The 13222-nt window shown below is 51.9% G+C and overlaps 1 protein-coding gene across 3 annotated transcripts in view; it reads left to right on the top strand.

Annotated features, from left to right (window-relative positions):
* Positions 1 to 13222, top strand: part of LOC144947087 (uncharacterized) — a 67647-nt gene that overhangs the window by 37381 nt on the left and 17044 nt on the right. For 2 of the 3 annotated variants that reach the window (XR_013639970.1, XR_013639972.1), the window contains one exon: positions 2426 to 2562. The exons of the other annotated variant lie outside the window; for it this stretch is intronic. The gene's annotated coding sequence lies outside the window, so the exon portion shown is untranslated. The remainder of the gene's footprint in view (positions 1 to 2425; positions 2563 to 13222) is intronic. 3 annotated transcript variants of the gene reach the window in all.

Here is a 13222-nt window from a genome sequence, read left to right as displayed (position 1 = left end):
AAGTTTTCTCATAAGTCAGTGAAATGACTTGGTGGAGACTACGCACAAAGGCCACACCCCATTGATGGGGAGGGGAGAAAAAATACTTCGTAAGAGCTGTCGACAATTTGCATGTCAACGTTAGCATTATCGACTTCCGTAGATCTAAAAAGTAGATGGTTAATCTTTAAGTATGGATTGGGTCTCTTAGTGTATGAAAAAATATAGCTTTTGGCATATTTTTTAAATGTTTCACAAAACCGCGGTGAATTTTTAATAATTGATTTGTCAACGGCTAACTAAGCTCTCAACAAACGACGAAGCCCTCAGTCTCGCTTGCTGGCTTTTTAGTGCCGCTAATTTTAGTTGTAATGGCAGCTGGCTGGCAAAAATGGCAGCTAGCGAACTAATTTGTGTTAACAAGCTGAATCACATGGGCAGCTAGCTTGGGAAAATGGGCAGCTTGCTAAAATAAAGTGATGGCTAGTTTACGGTAAGTCAAATAACGAACGGCTTGCCATAATATGACGCCCTTCAAACTGTCCTGTTATGCAGAATGAACTGACTTGTTGGTGAATATTGTGTCATGTCACAGCATATTGTAGCGGGCCAGCCAGTGGCTCAGTTGTACAGAAGCACTGCACTTTCCGATAGGCTCTCGCTTTAAGCATGCGCTGTATGTGTAGGGCTTGAGATAGCGCGCCACGCATCTTGGTGGGGAACGTGAGGTAATGGTTGTTGTTGTGACTTTAGGCGAAGTGGGTCGTTAAGAGTTGAAACAGGTGTCAGGGTAGCCGGGAGGACACAGGCCAGTGATTGGCTGAAAAGGTAATTGGGCATTAGTGGGCGTCGCTCCGGCGGCGAAAACAAGGCCACGTGACACGGGGGGCCAGGGGGCGAGCGATAAGCGGGGGGTAGAGATAATTAGGGAGATTAATTGGTGTGGGGATATAAGCCAGAGCGCAATGGAGAGAAGGGAGTCCTGTACGAGTTGGCGTCGTGGATGGAGCTGCAGCAACGGTGCCCAGGGAGTCGCAGAGCAAGGGATAGTAGAGTAAGCGTGGAAAGACAGTGTGAGTAGAGTAAAGCGTAGAGAGAGTGTTAGTAGAGTAAAGCATGGAGAGACAGTGGTAGCGAGAACGCAGTGAGCAACCAGGGTAGCCATGCATCGGAAGGATGCAGAGTAGGAGGAACTGTAGGGATGACAAGCGTAGCGATAGTGAGGTAGAGAGACACAGAGCGACGCGGAGCGGAGTGAGGGCACGGAGAGACGCGGAGCGGTGGCGCGGCGAAGGTGGACTCTAAGAGTAAAATAAAGAGAGAGAAAGATAACCCTTGTACGAGTCCTACATATGTACCAAGGTACCCCCAGGTGTTACACTCGATGTGTGCACCCAGGGGTCTGGGGGCCCTAGTGGTGAGCTCACGCTTTTAACACCAAAGGGGTATTTGGGGGACCTCACATTGTAAGCCCTGAGGGGTCTGGGGGCCCCTAGTGGTGAGCTCACGATATAAGCACCCAGAGGCCTCGTGGTCAGCTTGCGCTGTGGCCACTGAGGGCCCTGGCGTTCAACTTCCTTTGTAAGTCTTGGGCCTTGGGCCACGCACGGCACACGGCAAGAGGCTTGGAGGCCCCCTGGCAGTTCGAGCCTTCCTCCTGGGGTCTCAGGGCCACCGCCGACCTCTCAGCCTTCCCCACGATGACCCGGCCTCTGGGTTTAGCCGCTCCCCACGCCCGTGCCGCCATCAGGAGGGAACGGCACTGCACGTGCCACATCTGTCTCCAATGCATTTGTAGGGGTGTTGAGCCATATTCACAGTGCGCTGTATCGATGCGATGTTAAACCTTTGTCTACGTTAGTTACATTTAACTACAGCACAGTGCCGAATGACACAAGCGCCCGTTGCGTTATTTTAATTGTTCTCGGAGCGAACCCCGGGGTCACCGATGGAAGAAAGAAAAAAAACCAAGGCGATGAATTATCCACGTTTTCTCACTGGACCCATATCCCATCTCCTGCCAGACAACAAACAAGACCCAACGGTCATTAAAACAAAGCCGGCTGTGATCGCGTCCATGTCGGTCACGGGCCCTCTCGCTCTCTCCCGCACGCCATCGCCTCCCACGCACGCGCATCGCGTATCGAGTCCCATCAGCTGTTTTGGAGAAAATCGCGAGTGCCCAGAACGCAATTTGATTTTCACACCAATTACTCCGCCGCCCCCCCCCCCCCCCCGTGGCGCCCACGATCACCCAGAGAAGCTCGCAGTCACACTCGGCATCAGCAGTAGCACAGCGAGAGCGAGATGAGCTGCGTGCAAAGTAGCAGCCCCGCCAGCCCCACTCCCTTTTCTTCAGTGTAATGGGACTCCCCCCCTCCCCCCACCACTGGCCACTGACACATTGTTACTTTGCACCTTTGTCTTTGGTTTTGTCTCTCGGCAGTTGGCGTCGCGTGCGTTACGGGACGAACACTCCGTTGGCGGAGCACTTCGTGCGGGAGTACGTCCCCCCGCGGAAGTGGACATCACAGAGCAGCCTCGGACGTTCCTTCGAGTGACCTCTTGTCAACACAGTAGAAGGTGACGGAACAAAGTCATAGGTTTTACCCTTCGAGATTTGAAGTTTACGTGACTGCAAGGATCCATACTCTTTGGTTCTTTCGGTAAAGTCACGTAGGTGAAAAATAATAAGTAAAAAAAATAGGCTGTATTATTTCTTTCTTTCTATTTTTTTATCTGTCTTATTTTTCACCTACGTGACTTTACCGAAAGAACCAAAGAGTATAGGTTTTACCCTTGCTGGCAATAATGCAGGAGGAGTAAAAATGTTCACACACAAAATAGACACCTGTTAAAAAGGCATCCAGTATGCATTAACCACACACGCTTGTGGTAAAACATGCAAACGATGCATAGATTATATTACGTGCCAATTTGTTGTTTGAAAATCTCTACACCAGAAAGGGTAAAACCTTTAATTTTTTTCATCATCTTGACACTGACGAAAAGGGTCCCATAGGTATAACTGCATAACCCCAGTGCCGGATTAAGCTAGTGCGGGGCCTGTAGCATATGTTATAAAGGGGCCCTAAATAAATAAAAACACAAATGCACATTTTTTACTTGCATAGTAAAGTAATTGTATTTAAAAAATGTTGCTATACAGCCAGATAATACGACAAATCGCTAACCTTAAACACCCGGTCGTTCATTAAAGTTGAAGGCGGCATAGTACTATAGTAATAGAGCAAGTGCAGAATCACTCAACCGGAATTGATAGCTTGAAAGCGTTTAGCGCGGGGCCCTTGAAAGTGCGGCGCCAGTAGCATCATGTTACGAGGATAATCCGACACTGCGTAACCCGAGCCATTATTTTTTCTTATTTTCATTATTTGGATTTTGCACCGTCCTCCCAGCGTTCGCCTCGAGGTGTTCTTTGGTCTCGCATTGGTGAGAGAAGGCCACGGAAGAGGCTGTCCCTGGTGCCTGCCAATCACTTCCAATAACAATGCACATACATTATCGAAGCATATTTGTTTATACGTTCTACCGCAAGTATGTGTGGTGAGTGCAGACTCGGTGCCTTGTAAAAGGGTGTCTATTTGGTGTACGGATATCTTAACACCTTCTGCGTTATTCCCAGAAAGGGCGCAACCTTTTCTTTATTCATCATCTAGACACTGCCACAAATGGTCCCACGGTAGAAGGTAGCGCCTTCACAGGCGCCCTTGCCACGCGAGAGTAATGTTGGTGGCACCAAAGTCGACCCGGTATTTTCATTCTCGTCGCTGGAATTCAGCCAACTTCAGTGCAGCACCAAATCGAATGTGACGGGGGATGTGTTGCTGCTGCTGCTGTTGTTGTGTCTATGCAGTCCTTGACAGCGTAGAGACAATGGCGGGGGCCGAGTCTCTTCACGGGGCAACCGCTGCTGATTTCCCAACAGGCTGAGGCCACCATCAACTCGCTACGCTCGAGTAAGCCCGTCCTAATCGCAGCCAGTTGCCAGGACCCGAACCCAGGAACGCAGCTTCACTTTCGAGATCCGACGGGCGCATTACGGGTGAATAGGTCACGGGCTATTTTGAATTTACGGCACCTATTTACCCTTTAATGTGCGCCGGGGTCCTTCGCGGAATGAAGGAATTACACGCGGGATTTGTGCCGTTATCAGATAGCCGGGAGCATCGCTCGGCGCGGTCTCTGTTTGCCTCCGTGGCGCAATTACCTTGGCACGTGACCTTGACGGGGCGCGCGCGCGAAGAGGATCGGCCGGCTAATGGGACGCCTCGGAGACACGGATGAAATATTGGAAAATGAAATTAATTATACAGTCGGGTTCCCGCGACCTGAATTTATGCAGATCTCCCGCGGCGGAGTGGCGGCGGCCGGTACCGGGGGGGTGGGGGGGGTGGAGTTCACGGGGCCGGCTGATGCCTTTGGCGCATCGCCGTTTGCGCCGATTGCGTCCGCCCCCCCCCGTCTCTCCCCCCCCCTCGTTTCTCCCCCCCGCCGTCTCTCCCTCCGCCGTGTGTCCTCGAGATGTGCCGCGCGGCGTCGCTTCGGCGCGGCGTGCCGACGTTGCTGCTGCGGGAGGTTCGCGGTTCGATTTGTCCGGCGGCCGCCCTGATTCTACGCGTGTTGATGAACCTTTTACTGGTAGGAACGAAGTGGACCAGCCTACAATAGATTATATCGTCCGTCCGTCCGTGTAGCAACATCGCCCCCTACTGCAAACACTTTGCATGACCCTACAAAAACCTTTAGACTCAGTGACGCTTTCCTGGCTAAACAAGTGTAACATTCCCTTATAATTCCCTCAGATAGCTTTTAATTAAAACATTTAAATGAATGAGGCTTTCCTGGCTAAACAAGTGTAACATTCCCTTATAATTCCCTGAGATAGCTTTTAATTAAAACTTTTAAATGAAAAATTAACTCACAGCGGCCTAAAGCCTACAGCTAGGCCTAAAGCCTAGAACTAGGCCTCACACTCTCCCTTCGTATCGTCCGATTCGGTGTAGCAACATCGCCCCCTGCTGAAAACACTTGGCAGGACCCTACAAAAACCTTTAGACTCAGTGGGGCTTTCCTGGCTAAACAAGTGTAATAATACATTATGTTTATATTCTTTGGTTAGTCGTTCCTACCAGCCCACTCCGCAGGGTCCTGTTTATTTTCTTGCACCGCACGGAGCCCAACCGTGCCAAGCGGAGGGACACAAGAGCGTCAAAGGCTATCGGATTCCTCCAGTGTAGATGAAGGTTCGTCAGTTCAACATAGAGGCTTTCGCGACCAATATCATCCATAATTGACCCATTAATCCCACCCTTCCCCCCACTTTGCGTAAGAGCGCAAAAGCGTGATCACCACGTCTACGCCTCGATATAAGGAACGAAACAGGTGGACTTCTCCACAAATCTGGCTGTCGCCTGATGAAGCTAGTTGTAATTACTGGCGAAACGTCGTACACAGATTGTAAATGTTGTGGCTTGGAATTGCCGAACGCGAAATGTGACGCCGCCAATCACTCGGCTGGCGTCACGCACACAGCGGCCGCCCCCCACGACAACTCGGCAGCACCCAACGGAATACGCGTCACGAGGCTCGGCGAGGCTTTCCCGAGCAATCGAAGCGCTGCGATGATTGTAACAGCAGCAACGATGACAACAATTATAGCATTGCCCCTGGCATTGCCCCTGGCATCGCTTCCGTTGCGAGGTGTGGGGAGAGGCCCCCCTCATCCAGCAGTGGATGGAACCAAAGGGCACCACGAGCACAACAGCGCGGGAACTTTCGATTTAAAGCTTTCGTGACTGCAGGAATTCATCTTCTTGGTTCTTTCGGTAACGTCACGTAGAAGGGAAGTAATAAAATAATAAAAATAAAACATAATAAAATAATTCTCACGACGTTTCGGCCACAACGCAAGCAGCCGTCGCGGGAACTGTTTGATGGTTTTTTGGCCTCGGCTCTCCCAGTAGCCACCTCCAGCCAGCTGGATTGAAGTGTCCACACACGAGAGGTAATTACATGCATATTAGGGAGCGGGGCGGGGGGCGGATGATGATGATAAGGGGGGTTCCAGCCAAGGAGATGCTGGCGGCTGGCGTGTGGGAGATAAGGCGACGCGTGTTTGTGTTCGCGGCATCGCCGCAGGCGCCGTGTAATTGGGAGGCTGCGAGGCGCCGTGGCTCTGAGAGACGGTGGCCGCTGCCCCTACCCGCGCTAATAAGCGGTGACCACACACACACGCTGACGCACACGCTGACGCACACACTGCCAATGGCAATGATCCCCCTTGTAGCCTTAACAGACTGTAGGGGCAAGTGCTGTTAGCGCCTATAAAGGCCGGCACGGCACACGAGGGGGTGGGTGGCCAGCACCACGCCCGACCGCCTTTGTCTCCCTAGTGGCGATGTTTACACATCGCACCAGGTGCTCATAACACACACACACTGGCGCACACACACTGCTACACGCACTGATACTGCGGCCGTCTGGATCGTTCTTCCGATATTAGAAAGCCACCGGAGCTTTGCACTTTTAAATCATTTCGATTGATAACTCATTTCTTTAGAACTTATTTTTGTGTTTAGTGTTGTTGTCCTTCCCCCGCACCTCCGATTAGCACGGTTGGCTACGTAGGGCGCGAAAGAAGTTTAACATAGATACATACACACGACACAATGACACATATACGGACTAATGAAGCCTTTAACAGATTGGTGGGGCAAGGGCTGTTAGATCTATAGAGTTACACAGAGATCCATAGAGTTACATCGAGATCCATAGAGCTACACAGAGAGCCATAGAGTTACATAGAGATCCATAGAGTTACATAGAGATCCATAGAGTTACACAGAGATCCATAGAGTTACACAGAGATTCATAGAGTTACACAGAGATCCATAGAGTTACACAGAGACCCATAGAGTTACACAGAGATTCATAGAGTTACACAGAGATCCATAGAGTTACACAGAGATCCATAGAGTTACACAGAGATTCATAGAGTTACACAGAGATCCATAGAGTTACACAGAGATTCATAGAGTTACACAGAGATCCATAGAGTTACACAGAGATCCATGGAGTTACACAGAGATTAATAGAGTTACACAGAGATCCATAGAGTTACACAGAGATCCATAGAGTTACACAGAGATTCATAGAGTTACACAGAGATTCATAGAGTTACACAGAGATCCATAGAGTTACACAGAGATCCATAGAGTTACACAGAGATCCATAGAGTTACACAGAGATCCATAGAGTTACACAGAGATTCATAGAGTTACACAGAGATCCATAGACTTACACAGAGATTCATAGAGTTACACAGAGATTCATAGAGTTACACAGATATTCATAGAGTTACACAGAGATCCATAGAGTTACACAGAGATCCATAGACTTGCACAGAGATCCATAGAGTTACACAGAGATCCATAGAGTTACACAGAGACCCATAGAGTTACACAGAGATTCATAGAGTTATACAGAGATCCATAGAGTTACATAGAAATCCATACAGCTACACAGAGACCCATAGAGTTACACAGAGATTCATAGAGTTACACAGAGACCCATAGAGTTACACATAGATCCATAGAGTTATACAGAGATCCATAGAGTTACACAGAGATCCATAGAGTTACACAGAGATTCATAGAGTTACACAGAGATCCATAGAGTTACACAGAGATCCATAGAGTTACACAGAGATCCATAGAGTTACACAGAGATCCATAGAGTTACACAGAGATCCATAGAGTTACACAGAGATCCATAGACTTACACAGAGATCCATAGAGTTACACAGAGATCCATAGAGTTACACAGAGATCCATAGAGTTACACAAAGACCCATAGAGTTACACAGAGTGGGGTTGAGTGGCGCTGTGGTGATGGTCGCCACGCTCCGGCGACAGCGTGGGCTCCATTCATTCCGTGGCCGTCGCCTCCTGGAATAAAAAAAAAAGCCCCGTGGCGGTCGCTCGTCGCGATTCATCTCCCGTGCCGAATAAATCTCCCGGCGCGTAGCCGCGAGACGCCGTCCCCAAATGGATGGCCCCCGGACGTGTGTTTGTCTCGCGGTGAACAGATCCCGTTATTAATTTTAACAAACCGTCCACAAATTATGAGCGCGCCCCGTTCCGCGTCGCGTGCAACTCTGTCTCCCGCGTTCGTTGCACCGTGAGCCGAGACGACGGAATGATGAAGCCGCTGTTGCGCACACAACGCCGTCTTGTCAAACTCCTGCGCTGAGCCGTGGCCGCCGACGAGGAGCCATGAGCGTGGCTCGCCAGGAGAAGGCAGTGGCGGCGAGTGGACTAATCGCCGTCTGTTTCCATCCGTACGGGGATGCGAGTGTTGTCCCTCCGCGCGCTCCCGTTTCCTCCCACGTGCACGGCAACCACATCCATCATGATTTGACTGGAAACATCTTAAAATAAAAAAACCCAAAGGCAGGACCCTCCTGAAAAAGAGTCATAGGACTCCTGGATAAATGAGTACATTTCCATTTTTTTCTCTCTCCAACTAATGATCTTCTGGCGTATCATTGCAATATATTTAGTCGCTAAATGCCAATGTCGAGGTCTGCTAGAAATTCCTCCTCCGTTGATGAAAGAGCGCAGACGACAGTGGCTCCCTATCCTCTCCATGGTTTGGGTCGCATGGCCACACTCGCACTGCTGATGTAAAGTATCTCTATGTGTAGCTATGTGTCTCTATGTATCTCTATGGGTCTCTATGTATCTCTATGTGTCTCTATGTATCTCTATGTATCTCTGTGTCTCTATGTGTCTCTATGTATCTCTGTGTCTCTATGTGTCTCTATGTATCTCTATGGGTGGCTATGTGTCTCTATGTATATCTATGTGTCTATATGTACCTCTATGTGTAGCTATGGATTTACTATGTATGTTGAACTTCTTTCGCACCCTACGTAGCTCAATCGTGCCAATAGTTTGGTTGCATGGCCACAACCGCACCGCTGAGGCTGCTGGGTCTATCATGTTCCAATCACGAAGGAGGTGCGGTGCAGCATCGGCCTGCTGCTGTCGATGCTCCGATGCGGTTGATGGGACCACCGGTGTCTTCGAGGAGGAGGAGGGAGGAATGTGAACGCCACGAGGAGAAAGAGTGACTTTGATTGGGTCTCGTGTAAGTAGGCGGTGCCATGGTGGCGAGATGTTAACTACCTCGCCTGGTATGCAGTAGGTGTGTGGGTTCGATGATTCGATCTTGACGCAGACGCCTGCTGCTGTGTATTTTTTTAGTTTGCGTGTCTTCCCCCCCGCCCTCGTGGTTGCGTGGATTTTTCTCCGTGTCCTCCGGTTTTTCCCCTCCACATTTACAATATTTTTTGTTGCTGTAAATTTGCACGTCATAAGCCACTTCGCTGAGCTATCATTTCTCGCCAGGTCGCTTCTGATAATAAACTTCAATTTATTTTTTTTAAAATCAACGGTTTTATTAACAACTTCGTTTAACTCACCCCCGAGAAGTACGTCAATGGTGCAGCGCCTGCTCCCACATCAACGCTTACTTGAATTAATTGATTACTTTATAAATTAATCTTCAATGTACTACTTTTGTTTGTGTGGAGTGAGGGTGCCCGTAACTCGTCGACACGGAGCAGGCGCGCCCGAGACGTCACGTGGCGCGCGAGACGTCACGTGGCGCGCGAGACGTCACGTGGTCCCTGAGACGTCACATGGTGCCCGAGACGTCACGTGGCGCCTGCTTCTTGGGCGAGGCGGTTCGCGAGTTTAGGGACCGCGGCGTTTTTTGACCTACACAAATATATATAAATAATAAGGCGCACGCATTGTCACCGGATCTGAGCACGTGTGCAAAATGTGGAATTGATTGGACAACGGGAAATCGACTAAATTTTGATTACAAGATTTGACCACGACAAACACGAGTGAAGTGAAATAATAAAACCGTTGAAAAAAAATTATCTACACAGCTCAGTGGGCCTGACCTGGTAGAATGAATAGTTTTTAGTGTAAAGTAACCCTTGCCTCCGCCTGCATGGCCGAGCCGTCTCGCTCCGTGCCAGCGTGACGCGCACACTCACAACCCACGCCGTGAGAGAGGCGACTTCTAGACTTCACATCGAGATTGACTTCGATTTAAAGCTTTCGTGACTGCAGGGATTCATATTCTCGGTTCTTTCGGTAAAGTCGTGTAGAAGGGAAATAATAAATAAAAACGCCACTTTTTTCAAAAAAATTCTTGTTGTGGTTTTCACGTCCGATGATGATTGCTTGTGTTGCAGTCCAAAGGTCGTGAGAATTGTATCGTTTTATTTTTATTACTTTATTATTTCCCTTCTACGTGACTTCACCGAAAGCACCAATAATCGAGATTGACTTCGTGGTTGTCACGCGTTTTTTGCTGCTGCGGCTGCTGCTACAGGGTGACACTTTGCATCCCGTGCCCTGCTCGTCGAGTAATCGGAACGCGTGTCCCGCGCGCGGCTCCGCGTGTCCGGACCGGGGGATTCCGCCTTTGCGTGGCGGCTGCGGTCAACGTGGACAAGGCACCCATCTCTCTCCTCTCTCTCTCCTCGCCCGCTGACAACCGTTCAGACGCCCCCCCTCCCCCCCGGGTGCATTATGCATGAAGCGCTTGGCAGGGGGAGCCCCAGGATCGTGAATTGCTTCGGCTGCTCGCTCGCTCGTCCTCTCGCGCCTGCGCAGTGGCCTCGCCTGACTCGCGGGGATCTTTAAACGATCTGTGGGGTCGTCACCCCCACCGCCCCCCCTCCCCGTGACTCCCACGTGGCATTTCCGTGGCCTCGAGGCCACCTCGGTGAAGAGTTCGGGCTCGGAGCCCCGCGCGGCTGATTCTCTCCGCTGCTCACCGATCGATATCTTTATTCGTTCATCCATTCGGGTGGAGACGTTTCCTTGTTCACCTCCACATGTGCAGGAACATCTACCGGCAATTGTCACAACAACATCAACAACATTCTCTTTGACAAAACGGAAGCTATTGATGGGTTTTTTTTCAGAAAGCGTGATCTCATGTGGAGGGCGTGGCAAACACCGATAAATGCAGATAACTTCTCAGCGGCCACCGCTTCACTGCCATCTGCGAGTCGGAAATATCCCCTCGCCGTTGAGTGAAGAACGCCTGCGAGTGCGTCCGTAGCGGGGCACGTTCAGGCCGCCGCCGTCTGTGAACTCCGCGAAACGTGGCCAGGGATCCCTCACGGGAGTGCTGGGGGGGGGGGGCGCAGGGCCACACACGAAGGGGGGGGGGCGGGAAATCCGATGAGCCACGAAGCCCTTTTACACAGACACCGTCCACCTCGCGAGGGGGGGGGGTCGAGGGCGCCTCCTCCACGCGAGGCGCGGGAGGGAGGTAGGGAGGGAGGAGAAGTTGGAGGGTCTCGTGTGGCCCCCCCTCCCGCCGCCGCGCTCTGCACGAGTGGGCGCCCCCCCCCCCCCGGGGCGTGCTGGGTGCAAGGGGAGTGAAAGAGGGTCGGGGATTGTCTGCCTCTCGTCGTTCACGTATTTGTGGCGAGAGAATCGACAGCCGGAGAATGCTGCAAACCGCCAGGGCGGTTGGGGTGTGTTTGTAACGCGTGCGTGTGTGTGTGGTGTGTGCGTGTGTGTGTGCGTGGTGTGCGTGGTGTGCGTGTGTGAGCGTGTGTGTGCGTGTGTGAGCGTGTGTGCGCGTGTGTGCGTGTATGCGTGGGGTGCGTGTGAGCGTGTGTGTGCGTGTGTGCGTGTGTGTGTGCGTGTGTGTGCGTTTGTAACGCGTGATGTGTGTGCGTGTGTGCGTGTGTGAGCGTGTGTGCGTGGTGTGCGTGTGAGCGTGTGTGTGCGTGTGTGCGTGTGTGTGTGCGTGTGTGTGCGTTTGTAACGCGTGATGTGTGTGCGTGTGTGCGTGTGTGCGCGTGTGCACGTGTGTGTGTGTGGTGTGTGTGTGCGTGGTGTGCGTGTGTGAGCGTGTGTGTGCGTGTGTGAGCGTGTGTGTGTGTGCGTGTGTGTGCTTGTGTGTGCGTATGTGTGCGTGGTATGCGTGTGAGCGTGTGTGTGTGCGTGTGTGTGCGTGTGTGTGCGTTTGTAACACGTGATGTGTGTGCGTGGTGTGCGTGTGTGCGTGGTGTGCGTGTGTGCGCGTGTGCACGTGTGTGTGTGTGGTGTGTGTGTGCGTGTGCGTGGTGTGCGTGTGTGAGCGTGTGTGTGCGTGTGTGAGCGTGTGTGTGTGTGTGCGTGTGTGTGCGTATGTGTGCGTGGTGTGCGTGTGAGCGTGTGTGTGTGCGTGTGTGTGCGTTTGTAACGCGTGATGTGTGTGTGCGGGGGGTGCGTGTGCGCATGTGTGTGGTGTGCGTGTGTGCGCGTGTGCGCGTGCGTGTGTGCGTGTGTGCGCGTGTGTGCGTGTGTGTGCGTGTGTGCATGTGTGTGCGTGTGCATTTACAGGTGGCAGGAAGAGGAATGCAGCGTCAAAGGCATTTCTGAAGCCGCTGGGGTCATAATTGCATGGATTCGCCGCTGTCTTATCAGCCATCGCATCTATCTGTCAGCGCGCGTGTCTGTCACTCCGTGCCTCTGTCAGTCACTCTGCGTGTCAGTCACTCAGTGCCCGTATGTCAGTCACTCCGTGTGTCAGTCACTCCGTGCCTCTGTCAGTCACTCCGTATGCCTGCCAGTCGCTCCGCGCGTCCGTTAGCCACTCGGCACATCAGCCAGTCGCTCCGTGCGCCCGTCAGCCCGCGCGATGTGGGCGAGCGGTAGTCGCCCGCTGCGAATCTCGGCTTCTTGCTGCGGCTCGTGTCTTTTCACAGCCGGGCGGGCACCGACCCCCCCCCCCGATCGCGCCTATCTCTGAAGGGAGAGCGCGGAAAACCGCGCCACGCGGGGTTGAAGATGAGAGGCCGGTGACGCGTGGCTGCAGAGTTGAGCTGTCCGCCCACGCACACAGCCGCCGTGCTGCTGCCGATGCTGCTGCTGCTGCTGCACTGAGCTCATTATAAAACTCGGCGAGAGCGCGGTTTCTCCCACAGCTTATTGTTTAATAAGGCTGGAGCGGCAGCGGCGTTATTTCGTAAAGGCAGCGTGGCCCACTTTGCGAAATGGGAACGGCGGAATGGATGTTTCGAGCAGACGTCGTGTCGAGAGGGGCTTCTCAGCGATGCAACCACGTGGCTTCAAGTCGGCAGATAAACCCTGACCGGCGCTGGAATTTCAACAACAAACAACCACTCGCGTTT

The sequence above is a fragment of the Lampetra fluviatilis genome, chromosome 43 (assembly GCF_964198595.1).
Source record: "Lampetra fluviatilis chromosome 43, kcLamFluv1.1, whole genome shotgun sequence".
NCBI classification, from domain to species: Eukaryota; Metazoa; Chordata; class Hyperoartia; order Petromyzontiformes; family Petromyzontidae; genus Lampetra; species Lampetra fluviatilis.
Note: the sequence above shows the minus strand (reverse complement) of the source record. Positions and strands in the feature narration are given on the sequence as shown.